The 11,809-nt window shown below is 34.6% G+C and overlaps 1 pseudogene; it reads left to right on the top strand.

The window, feature by feature from the left end:
* The first annotated feature begins 774 nt into the window (after positions 1–774).
* LOC149224344 (glutathione S-transferase DHAR3, chloroplastic pseudogene) lies at positions 775–1,775 on the top strand (annotated as a pseudogene).
* The last annotated feature ends 10,034 nt before the right edge of the window (positions 1,776–11,809 follow it).

Here is an 11,809-nt window from a genome sequence, read left to right as displayed (position 1 = left end):
ACTACAACTCTATTCTCCCCTCCATGGTCAACTAAATATATGAATGTAGCGACATTAAAGCCATACAATCTAATCCTAAGCTAGCCACTATACAGTCTAATCCTCATGTTTGGGGCTTTGTGAACTAGGCTACTAGCTTTGGTAATGCTGTAATCCATGGTGTTTAACATAATAGATATATGAATGTAGCGACATTAAAGCCATACAGTGTAATCCTCAGCTAGCCACTATACAGTCTAATCCTCATGTTTGGGGCTTTGTGAACCAAGCTACCAGCTTTGGTAATGCTCTAATCCATGGTGTTTCACATAATTAGGCCGATACGCCTTCTTTTGAATCAGTCGATCATCTACCCTTTTAATGTCTGTTTGACATCTGTGCACAAATTTTTAAGCCACTCTCCACTTGACATCTGTGCCCACCTTTTAAGCCGAGGTTCCGAGAGAGTCCGTTTGAATGTTTCATGGAATTTATGGCACTAGACATAAAACTTATGGTGCACGATTGGATTTCTTGCCAACATTCTTGCGAGCTGCATTACAGTGCATACGAGGGTCTCTCAGAGACAAACACATCGACAAGTCTCTGGAAGGAACCCAGAGTTTCTTATTTTAGCATTTATGTGATGGGGATTAGATTGCACAATGAATTCATTTGTTATTTGCATTTCATATATGGGGATTTGCAGTGCAGAGTGATCTTCCACTAATGAGTGTCATAAAAATGGGGAGGATGGAAACCTATGAGAGTGAGGTCTATTTATAGAAGTCAAAGATGGCTATGATATCCATGCTTAGTGTAGCTTCCACTTCGTCTCTCGTTGTAGCAAAAAATCTACACTGCGACTCTCTGGAATCATTGGTGTTGTATTGTAGAGCCTTTAATTGTGGTCTCGGGTACCCATTTGTTTGGCGAGAAAGGGGTTAGATCCAGGGTCTTGCTTCAGAGGAGGAAGATTGGTAGTACATGAATTGTGAGCATGGTTGAAGCACTGGAAGTCTATGTTAAGGCTGCCGCAGGTGCACCTGACAAGCTTGGGGACTGTAAATAATTTTTCCTGTCATGTTCCCTTGTTTTAGCAGAACTATTCAATCTTGCATTTCCTGTTTTCTTCAGTTTTTATTTCATCTTTATTTGTCAAACAATTTGTTGTGGTGTATTGATGCATTTCAGGCATTTTAATGTATGAAGTAAAGCTTAATGTATTGAACACATCTGTTGCATTTCCTGGATTTTATTTCATCTTTATTTGTCAAACAATTTGTCTTATATTAGTGCATTTCAGGCATTTTAATGTATGAAGTAAAGCTTAATGTATTGAACACATCTTTGAGCAGGTCCCTTTAGCCAGAGGGTTTTTCTATCGCTCGAGGAAAAGCAGGTCCCATGCAACATGAAGTTCATTGATACCAGTAACAAACCTGACTGGTAAATTTTTGGTTCTGAGGCCCATATATTATTTTTCATTTTCATTGTCGGCCATTTCTTTATGGCTATGGTTAAAACCAATTATGAGTGTGAGACTATGCCCATGTTCATGTGGGAAATTAGGGGGAGCTAAGTTGAAGATGTTGGTGTATAGGTTTTTACATATGAACCCTCAAGGAAAAGTTCCTGTCATTAAGATTGATTATAAGTGGATTCCAAACTCCAATGTTATAACCCAGATATTGGAGGAAAAGTACCCGGAACCACCTTTGGCAACCCCACCTGAGAAGGAAATTGTGTATCTATTCTCAACTCTTTTCAATGTTACATTTTTCCATAATCTATAAGTTAATGCTGGAATTATGGATCTATTGCTTCAGAAGTGAAAATGACGTCACAAACCAATAAGAAAACAATCCAAAAATCTATGTACTATTTGTTGCTCCATAAAACAACCCAAAAATCTACATCCATACATCAAAATATGGTTCCAGATTCCATAGTTGCAGATAGAGTATTATTGTGGGTAAGATCACTCAACGTGATCAATATAACAACCAAGAAATGAAGCAAGTCTACTGTAATGATTTTGCTACACAACATTTACTGGGGAGGGCTAACAACTGAGTCCTTTCATATAACGCTTGTGTATTAATTTCTCCCAAGTTTGCTAAAAATGCATCCGCTCTGTCTGTTTTTGCACTTGCTACCATTGTTTTCACTGGCTGCTCCTTTGGCATACTTGCAGGTTAGAAGATATATCATCATCTGTGATAGACTAATTAATTGCTCCCAACTACTCCTTGAACTCTAAGTTTGCAATATGTCTAATTTTTTTACTTTATCCATCATCTGTGATTGACTGATTAATTGCTACAAACTACTCCTTGAATTTTGGGTTGGCAATTTGTCAATATTTTTTGGCAGCATAACCAACTCTTCATGCCACTCGAAGCCAAATATTCATATGATATATGGCTTTGATTCGCTCTATCATTCTCTTTATCCAACTATTACCGACACAGGCGTTCATGGTGGTCACTACCTATCTTTATAAACTATCTATTCATTGTTGCATGAATCACTACCATCAAGATTTCCTCACCTTGGTTGCTTTCAAAATGCCTTTCCACATAATTTTTTTGTTCAGAGGCAAGCATAGAGTGTTAGCAACTCTTCGTTTATTATTCTTCAATAGCCATTTCAAATCTTAACAGCTACCTCTATTATTCCTCAATAACCATTTCAAATTTTAACTGTTGTCCGGTAAGGATAGCTGCTTCCAAACAAAGACTCGTTTTTCTCCACAGCGTTCATTTAGGAAGCCTAAAATCTGAGTCCTTGCATATACACCCTTGTGTGTTAATTTCTCCTTAATTTCCTGAAATTATTTCTACTTTGTTTGGGTTTGTAACTACTAATGTTGTTCCCACCATATGCTTGCTATTTTTGGATATTTGTAGCTTCAAAGATGCATCTTCCTATATGATAGATTTATTAGTTGCTGCAAACTGCTCCTTAAAATTCTTGATTGGGCAATTTTTCATCATGTTTTTCCTTCACTGTGGTTAAAGGATTTATCCTTCAGCATACCCATATCGTTTATGTTACTTGAACGTATAGATCTTATGATATATCTCTAATTCACTCTTCTATTAAATTTCTTTCAACATAATTTGCGAGAACACGCAGTAGAGTGGGAGTGTCATTTACCAAAAAACCTCATAAGTAGAGTGTCACAGGAGCATCTATTTTATATTATATTGCATTTGCATTCAAAAGAGGCATGCAGAATGCTAAACTAGTTACCCCAGGGCAACCACCTTGAAGCCATCACTTGTATGCATAAGACCACAATACATAAGACTGAACAGTTATACACCACTAAAATTTAAATTTGTCAATATATATGGCATACATATTTACAAATTCATTCCTCATATTATTTTAACAATTTAAAAAATCTATCGGCCTGTCTTTGCACCTTTTGCGGCAATTGCTAGTAGACCAAATTGGTGATACTCCACACTACCAACACTCCAGGGGAATGCAAACCACCAACCCTTTTGAATGAAGATTCATTTTGCTCAACCTCTCTTCATTGAACTCATTTTCTCATGCTTCCCAACTCATTATTGTAATAAGTAATGGAATTTGTGGGAGAGTTCTCTCTGTGATTTACTGCAATAGCCAGAGTACCATCCAGTTGAGTAGTTCGCTGGGAAGGAGGACATTTATTATGTTTTGAACCAACTTGCCTCTTCTCTGTTTGATGTTTTCCAATTCAATCACCACTTGATATCACGTCATCTGGCTAGGTGGAAGACTTCACTTCTCTCTCCCCTATCTCCTCATTTAGGGAAAATCCCATATGTTTGTTGAGTATTAATGTTGATTGAGATTCTAAAAGTTTTAGTCAGAGATTTTGTTCACTCTTCTAATAAGATTTTTAGAATACTTCCCATCCCACTGCAGAGAAAAATAGGTGATGTACTTTCATTTTAAAAGGGTTTGAAACTCACCTAGTATTTTCACTAGTATCCACGACATTTTTGGGCTTTGATTGGGAACAAACAATGCTACCAACCAAAAATAGAGATGGTATCATCATTAAAATTTATGTTTATATTAAAGAGTATATTGATTTTTTTTTTTGAGACATTTTTATATTAAGAGTTTAATAAGTTTGCATAATTTTATTTTTATTTCAATTATTAATTATTATAAAGATGGTAGGAGTTTTTATTATAAAAAAAATAAAATGACTCTACTATTGCATTTGTAAGTGCGCTAGGGAATCAGGCAAGGCAAGGCAAGTGATAATGAAGAAATACTAAGAGTGCACACATTTCTATTTCAGGTACGCACTACATTTATTTTATTTTATTTCAATAAGTAGCTCTCCTGGAAACCATTGAGCAATGGCATAAAACTTGCTTTACAAGAATTTATTATTTTATTCTTAACAGGAAGAAGGATGGGTGGTTTGGTGTGCCTCCAAGAAATGATTAACTGCCGAGAAAAAAATCTAGTAATAGAGACTTTTCAGGAACTCCAGCTTGTTATGAAGTTGATCATAATAGTTCATTACCCGAATTAGATTCATTGGATATGAAGCTTCCTAGGGAACTATATCACCACCAATTTGGATACCAACTGCAGCAATTATTGGGCTGCAACAGGAGATGGAGCCAAGTCAAATTGTGAAAGCCAATAGTGGAGAAGATAATTATGTAGGTCACCAATAGATTGAGAATTGGCCTATCATGTTGCGAGGACCTGTGTCAATTTTTCATCTTCTGTAAAACCTTCCTGAAGATAGAATTTCCAATCAATTGTAAATTCAAATTCATATACATTATTACAATTCTTTTTTATCAAGGAAGCCAATTCCAATTATACAAGGGTATTGAAATTGTGGTTTAACAACTGAATATGAATTTAATTTCCACCATTTAATGTGATTGAAGCTTTGAATTTCTATGTTAGAGAGTAAACCCTCTTGTAAGATGGGGAAATCTAAAACATTTCTTTTTTGACTCATAATATGTCTTAAAATGAAGTTCCAACTAAGGATCCTGCATGTTCAAATGACGTGAATGCATTTTCAAAAAATATAAGTGTGTTGACTTATTATTTTCAATGTTTCTTTCCAGAATTGTTTTTCATTTAGATTTAAAATTACTTTGCTGTTAGCGTTAAAAATAATGGATTTATTTATTTTTTATTATGTTGGTATCTATAAACAATGAAGATTTAAGGTAATTAAAATCACTATTTGGGAACTTTGAATGTGAAACTACTTTGAAAGAACATTCAAAATGAGTTTATTTATTTATTTTTAAATATTTTTTTATATTGTCTCTAGAGAGAAAATAGTTTGAATTATGGACATATAGTCTCTATAGAGACAATACGTTTTTAATCTCAGCTATTGTCTCTAAAAAGACAAAAATGTAATTGTCTCTAAAGAGAGAAATATGAGATTGTCTCTAGAGAGACAAATGAAATCGTCTCTTAATAGACAATAATTCTTGTCTTTATAGAGACAATAATAATATGTGTTCTATATTGTCTTTATAGAGACAAATTTTTGAGACATTATATTTTGAGACACCTGCTTAAAGACAATATTTAAGACAATACACAAGTTTGTTTTTGTCTTAAGTTAAGACAATTGACTCAAATATTGTCTTAAATATTGTCTTAAAACCCCCCTACATGTAGTAGTGTTACCTCCCATATTATTTCCCTCGACTTAATGGGGAAAATATTATTGTGAATAAATGTTTAGAAGGATAATTTTTGGTTTTCCATTTGATAAAAAAACAAAATGCATCAAGTGGTTTCCCTTAGTAGGGTGGTGAAATAAAAATCCTTCCATACTTGATGAAAAAATGTTATCATCTCTAGCATTTTATGGGTATCTTCCTCCACCCATTACATCACCCTTGAAAAGAACTATAGAGATTCAATCTCTATAGGACCACATATGACACTAATAAGATGCTCTCAAACTATTTGAAGGAAATTTGGTTATAAAACAAAATAGAATGAAACAACAAGAATATCATGATTGTAATGAAATAAGATTTGAAGTGGGAGACTTGGTATTTTTGGCACTACAGCCATATAAACAAATGTCCCTCAAGAATCAAAATAAGGAAAAAAAAATTAACACCCAGATATTATGGAACCTACAAAGTGTTGGAGAGGATTAGAAGTATGGATTCAACTTTTCTTTGCCTTCACATTTACATATAGTATTCAATATTTATTTTTTAAGAAGGTAATCTCTAACTAGATTAGAATCCAAATTATTTTACTAGAGATTAATGGAGAAGGGAAAATCATACTAAAATAAAATAAAATATTGAATCAAGCAGTAAACAATTGCGGAATTAAATAATTATTAAGTGCCCGATCAAATTGAATAGTGTAATAGTGGAAGAAGTGACATTAGAAGATGCATTATTCTTGTATAAACACCTACAATTAGTGAATGGTTGAGGATATCATTTTTTTGAATGGGGGAGTATGTTAACCATGAAACACCTTATTAAGCCCTAGTATTGAGTGATTATATATCTAGTGCTATATCATTAGGCGAGAGAAAACTTTTCATTGTACCCTATCATTATAATTGTACCCTTTCTCTCACTTTCATATATATATATATATATATATATATATATATATATATATATATATATATATATATATATATACATATAATACACCCACACACACTAAAGCAACCTAGTCTTAATATCATGGCATCATTTCCTTGGTATTGGGTGAATTGTAAAAGGAGGTTCCTCCCTCAAAGTGGATTCAATTCATTGACTTTATATCATTTTTAATATAATTAAATCATTGCATACATCTTTATCTCATAGAAATTGACTTAGGTTAGGGTTTTTACAAAATGTCACCTATATATTCTAATCTACAAAAAATGGTTGCTCAACACTATTTCCTTAATTCTAAATAATAGATGAGTGTGGGAGATTTATGCCCATAGAAATGAAGAGATGGATTATTCAATTCCAATTAGGATGGTTTCATATTCTTAAAACTTACAACAACAATAATCACTCTGCATATTTTTTATATAACGATTGTAACAGGGGGTTGTGGGACATTGGGACTCTCTTACTAAAGCATGCCAAACAAAGAACTAATGGATTCAATATCAATTGAGCTATTGTGTTATCTATGTAATTTTATTTTCATGCCAAAGTTTCAATCTACTTAAATACTACAATTCCTCTTAAAATGGTGTGTGCCCTTTGTTTCATTTCTTATGTATACCTCTTGGTTATTTTTGTTATATTTTATAATGATTTAAATTCTAATTTTGGAACTACAAATTCCTACATGCCAATCAATTTGTATTCTATTTCAATTCCATACATAATCAACTAGAGGACAACTCATTAAGAGAATTTTGATGTAAAAATTGGGTTTGAAAATGAAAAAATGTACTAAGAAAATAAAATTTAAAAGAACTAATAAGATTCAAGATTATGATCTCATCCTCATTGGTACATATATTTTAAAGTAAAATAAGAAAACTACTCTTTAAGCATATTTTCGAGTTATCACCTCATAGGTTTATTGAAAGTTTAGGTGTGGGCACTCCTTGGATGTACAGTTAGATTAATCAACCAATGCCTAGTGTTGGAAATAATATTGAGTGGGGGGGTGAATCAGTATTATTAAGTCAATAATATTTCATTTCACAATCTGATTCATATACGCTACTTCAGTTAATGAAACTTGCGTATATACGCAACTGTATGTAAGGCAACTAGCGTATACCCTGCAAACTTATAATTTAGCTAATTCATCATATGCTGATCTTTAATCTATGCATCAAAATCATATAAACAATAACCAGGTGCAATAAAAATAGAGTAGACAATCACACACAAGAACACAAGATATAAGGTGGAAACCCAATGAGGATGAAAACCACCTACTGCAATCAACTCTATCTTCTTTTAATAAGAAACTTATTTTTACAATTTTTTTGTACTAATGCAGTCTTATACCAGTACGCAGGCTTCAACCTCCAGAAGGCTACAACCTTCTCTCATTCTCCAGCTTCTCCTGGAAGGGAGCTACAACCCCCTAGCTCTTGTACTAGCTGATGTGTTTATTAGTACTTAGGTGCTGACCTATGGAAGGCTACAACTTTCTCTTTTCTTCCAGGGACCGCATTTCATAAATTTTCAGACTGGATCCATCAACATCATCAATCAAACATCAAATATATCTTCATCAATCAATCTCCTTTGCACCAACCAAAATTGAATCACTTCTCAGAATGCTGTAACCAGAATACAGTAACAGTAACCAGAACCCAAGCTAGAACCCAGAACACTGCAACAGCAAATAGAAGTAGCTAAAGCATAGTTTATTAGGTATACGCTACTTCAATATGTCGAACCTGCATACATACGTTGTTTTCCCAAGGCGATCCTGCGTATATGTTGTTTGGATATGCAGAACCAGTGTGTATACGTGCCTTTGATAAAGTGAACCTATGTACAGATATGTAAATGATGATTTAACCTTTACAACTATTCAAACATCAGTTATACCCAGATCATCATGTTTACATATTATGACATGGGCAAATTATTCAGATAAAAGATCAAAGCCACACAAAGATACTTCACATCAAGCCTTAAGATCTTAACCCATTAATAGAACTTATCCTTCATCAAGTGCTCAGGTTCATCCTTGATTCAGATCCAGTTGTGCATCATCACCCAATGACTCGTATTCTAGATCTTGCTCTTCATTAGATATTCAATGCTTGAGTACGCTGGGCTAATGATCTTCTCCTCCTTTTACAGTCTTAGGCGTTACTCAATACCATGGCCCAAAACCACTTAGAAGCAATACCTTGGACCAAATACCTGGGGTCACCACTTTGGACAGGATACCTTGGACCAATACCATGGATCAAAATTCCATGGATCAAATACCACAGACCAAAACTAAGTTTTCCAACATGTACATGCCTTTCTTTGCGTGAAAGTGCGTGTGTACTCTATATGCACCTTCTGTTCTACGAACCCGCTTGTACATGTGACTTGGACAATGGGGAACCTGTGTATACCTCTCTTTCTTCATTCTATGATCCTGAACTGTGATTTGTCATCTGTGTGAGTTTCCATCAAGGACAAAACCTATGTCATAGTGCCAAATTTGTAACATAATGCCAACAATCTCCCCCTTTGGACTTGATGGTAACCCCAAGTCACTCTCCCCCTTTGCCATCAAGGGAAAAGGGTTATGCTCGCCCTGAGTACATGCTGAATTCTCTGATATGCTAAAGTGTGTTGTCCATGCTCCCCCTGAATCTAAGCAAGGTCTACAAAAAGATGACTTTATACATACATCATAAATGACCTTCCTATCACCAATGACTCATACATACATCCATCTCCCAACCAAGTGGGGATATATCACTTTTTGACTCATCCACACAACGAAGAGGATTCATACCAAATGTTTATACGTTACATCATCCATCCCATGCACAGTGGGAAAACAAGATAGGGAATTTCATGATCTTGACAATAAAAAATATACATGACATAGAGACCAAGACTATGATAGTTATCAGCAACTATCATCAATAGCATCTGTCAGTCATCATCTAGACTAGAAAATCATGATCTCCCCTTGAACCTATTCCATCAGAATCAAAAACAACTGTGAATTTGTACAAATATTTTCTAAGATAATGCCAACAATAAGTATATGCTCCCCCTGAACCTGTGCCAAATGATCTCTGTCAGACCTATATCAGACTCCTTTCATACACTGATTTTCTTCAAACCAACATATACGTGACTGTATCCACAACAACCTGTGTATGTACGCGAATGCGTTTCATGGGACTCGCATACAATCACTTTTCTCTAAAATAGATAAATTGTAACAGCAAGATGATGCATCAACTACTCCCAGCTTTTGTCTGAGATATTCAAATGTCTCTCTGGGCAGTGGTTTGGTGAATATATTAGCAACCTATTCTTTGGAGGGAACATACTCCAATTTTACCATTAGTTCAAGCACTTGTTCACGTAGAAAGTGATATTTGATGGTTATGTGCTTGGTCTTGGAATGCATGACTAGATTCTTTGAAATACTTATTTCACCTGTGTTATCACATAAAATGGAGATGGGTGGAGTACATGTGATCTGAATGTCCTACAATGTTTGCATCATCCAAAGGAGTTGTGTTCAACAAGATGCAACAGCCACATATTATGCTTTAGTTGTAGATAATGCAATTGAACTTTGTTTCTTGCTGAACCAAGACACTAATCCGGAACCCATATAGAATGCACCACCACTAGTGTTTTTTCTATCATCCATGCTACCTGCCCAATCTGCATGTGTATATGCATGAAGTGTGAGATCTGTATCCCTAGGATACCATAAACCAAAATTCTGAGTTCCTTGAAGATATCTGAAGATCCTTTTGACTGCCTGAAGGTGTGATTCCTTTGGATTTGCTTGAAATATTCCAACTATTCCCACTGCATGCATGATGTCTGGTTGGGTACCTGTTAGATAAAGCAAACTGCCAATCATGGATCTTTAGGTTGGTTGATGTACTGTTGTTGATTCATCAAATGAGCTAATACTGCATCTTGTTACCATGGGGATACATACTAGTTTTGATTCCTCCATGCCGACAAAATATGTGAGCTCGCCAAGCAGGGACATTTCAAATTCTTGCTGCATTACCAAAGCAAAGTTTTGACTCATGGCTTCTTCATTTCTACAAAAATGATATCATCAACATATACTACAAGTATTAACAATTTATCATTATCAATCTTTCTATATAGATTGCAATTAGCTGATCCTTTTGAAAACCCTTGTTGATGGAGGTATTTGTCAAGACAGTAATACCAAGCTCTTGGAGCTTGTTTTAGACCATAGAGAGATTTTCTTAGTCTATATACAAGTTTTGGAGCATTTCCAAGGATGAATCCATTGGTTGCTCAATATTTACTTCTTCTTCTACATCTCCATTAAGAAAATCAGATTTTACATCCATTTGGTATACTTTGAATTTTTGAAAACTAGAAGGAGCAAGGAACATTCTTATGGCTTCAAGTCTAGCAATAGGTGCAAAAGTTTCTTCAAAATCTATACCTTCTTGTTGAGCCTATCCTTTACAAACAACTCTAGCCTTGTTTTTGATAACTTCACCATTTTCATTTAGCTTGTTTTGAATATCCATTTGGTTCCTATGATATTCTTATCATGAGGTCTAGGAACTAATTCAAAAGTATTATTCTTTTCAATTTGCTCAAGTTCTTCATTAATGGCCTTGACCCAACATTCATCTTTGCATGCTTCATTTATATTTTGAGGTTCAATGGAGGAAAGCAATGCTAGCTAGCTTGAAGCTTTTGTAATAGTTCTTCTTGTCTGCACACCTGCCTCTTTCTATCCAAAAATTTGAGTTTCTGGATGATTTTTCTGAACATATTTGGATGGAGTCTTTTCTTTTGTCGTCATCTATTCTTTTGGTTCTTCATTGGTTTCTTCTTCTTCAGAATTAATATGATTTGATGTGGAAGAATAATCCTCATCTTCTCCACAATCTTCGGTTTTTACCTGCTTTGGAATTTTTCCTGCTTCATAAACCACAACATCAATACTTTCAATAATTTCCCCAAATATTTTACTATAACACTTATATCCTTTACTTCGAGAAGAGTAACCAAGGAGAGTGCCTTCATCTGCTCTAGGTTCAAACTTGCCAAGTTTTTCATCAGTCCTTTTGATGTAACATTTGCTTCCAAAAACTTTGAAGTATTTTACAGTAGGAGTCTTACCA

Source organism: Pinus tabuliformis, chromosome Q (genome assembly GCF_031772625.1).
Source record: "Pinus tabuliformis cultivar Carrire ecotype Pingquan chromosome Q, CPIR1, whole genome shotgun sequence".
NCBI classification, from domain to species: domain Eukaryota; kingdom Viridiplantae; phylum Streptophyta; class Pinopsida; order Pinales; family Pinaceae; genus Pinus; species Pinus tabuliformis.
This window is presented reverse-complemented; position numbering and strand designations above follow the sequence as displayed.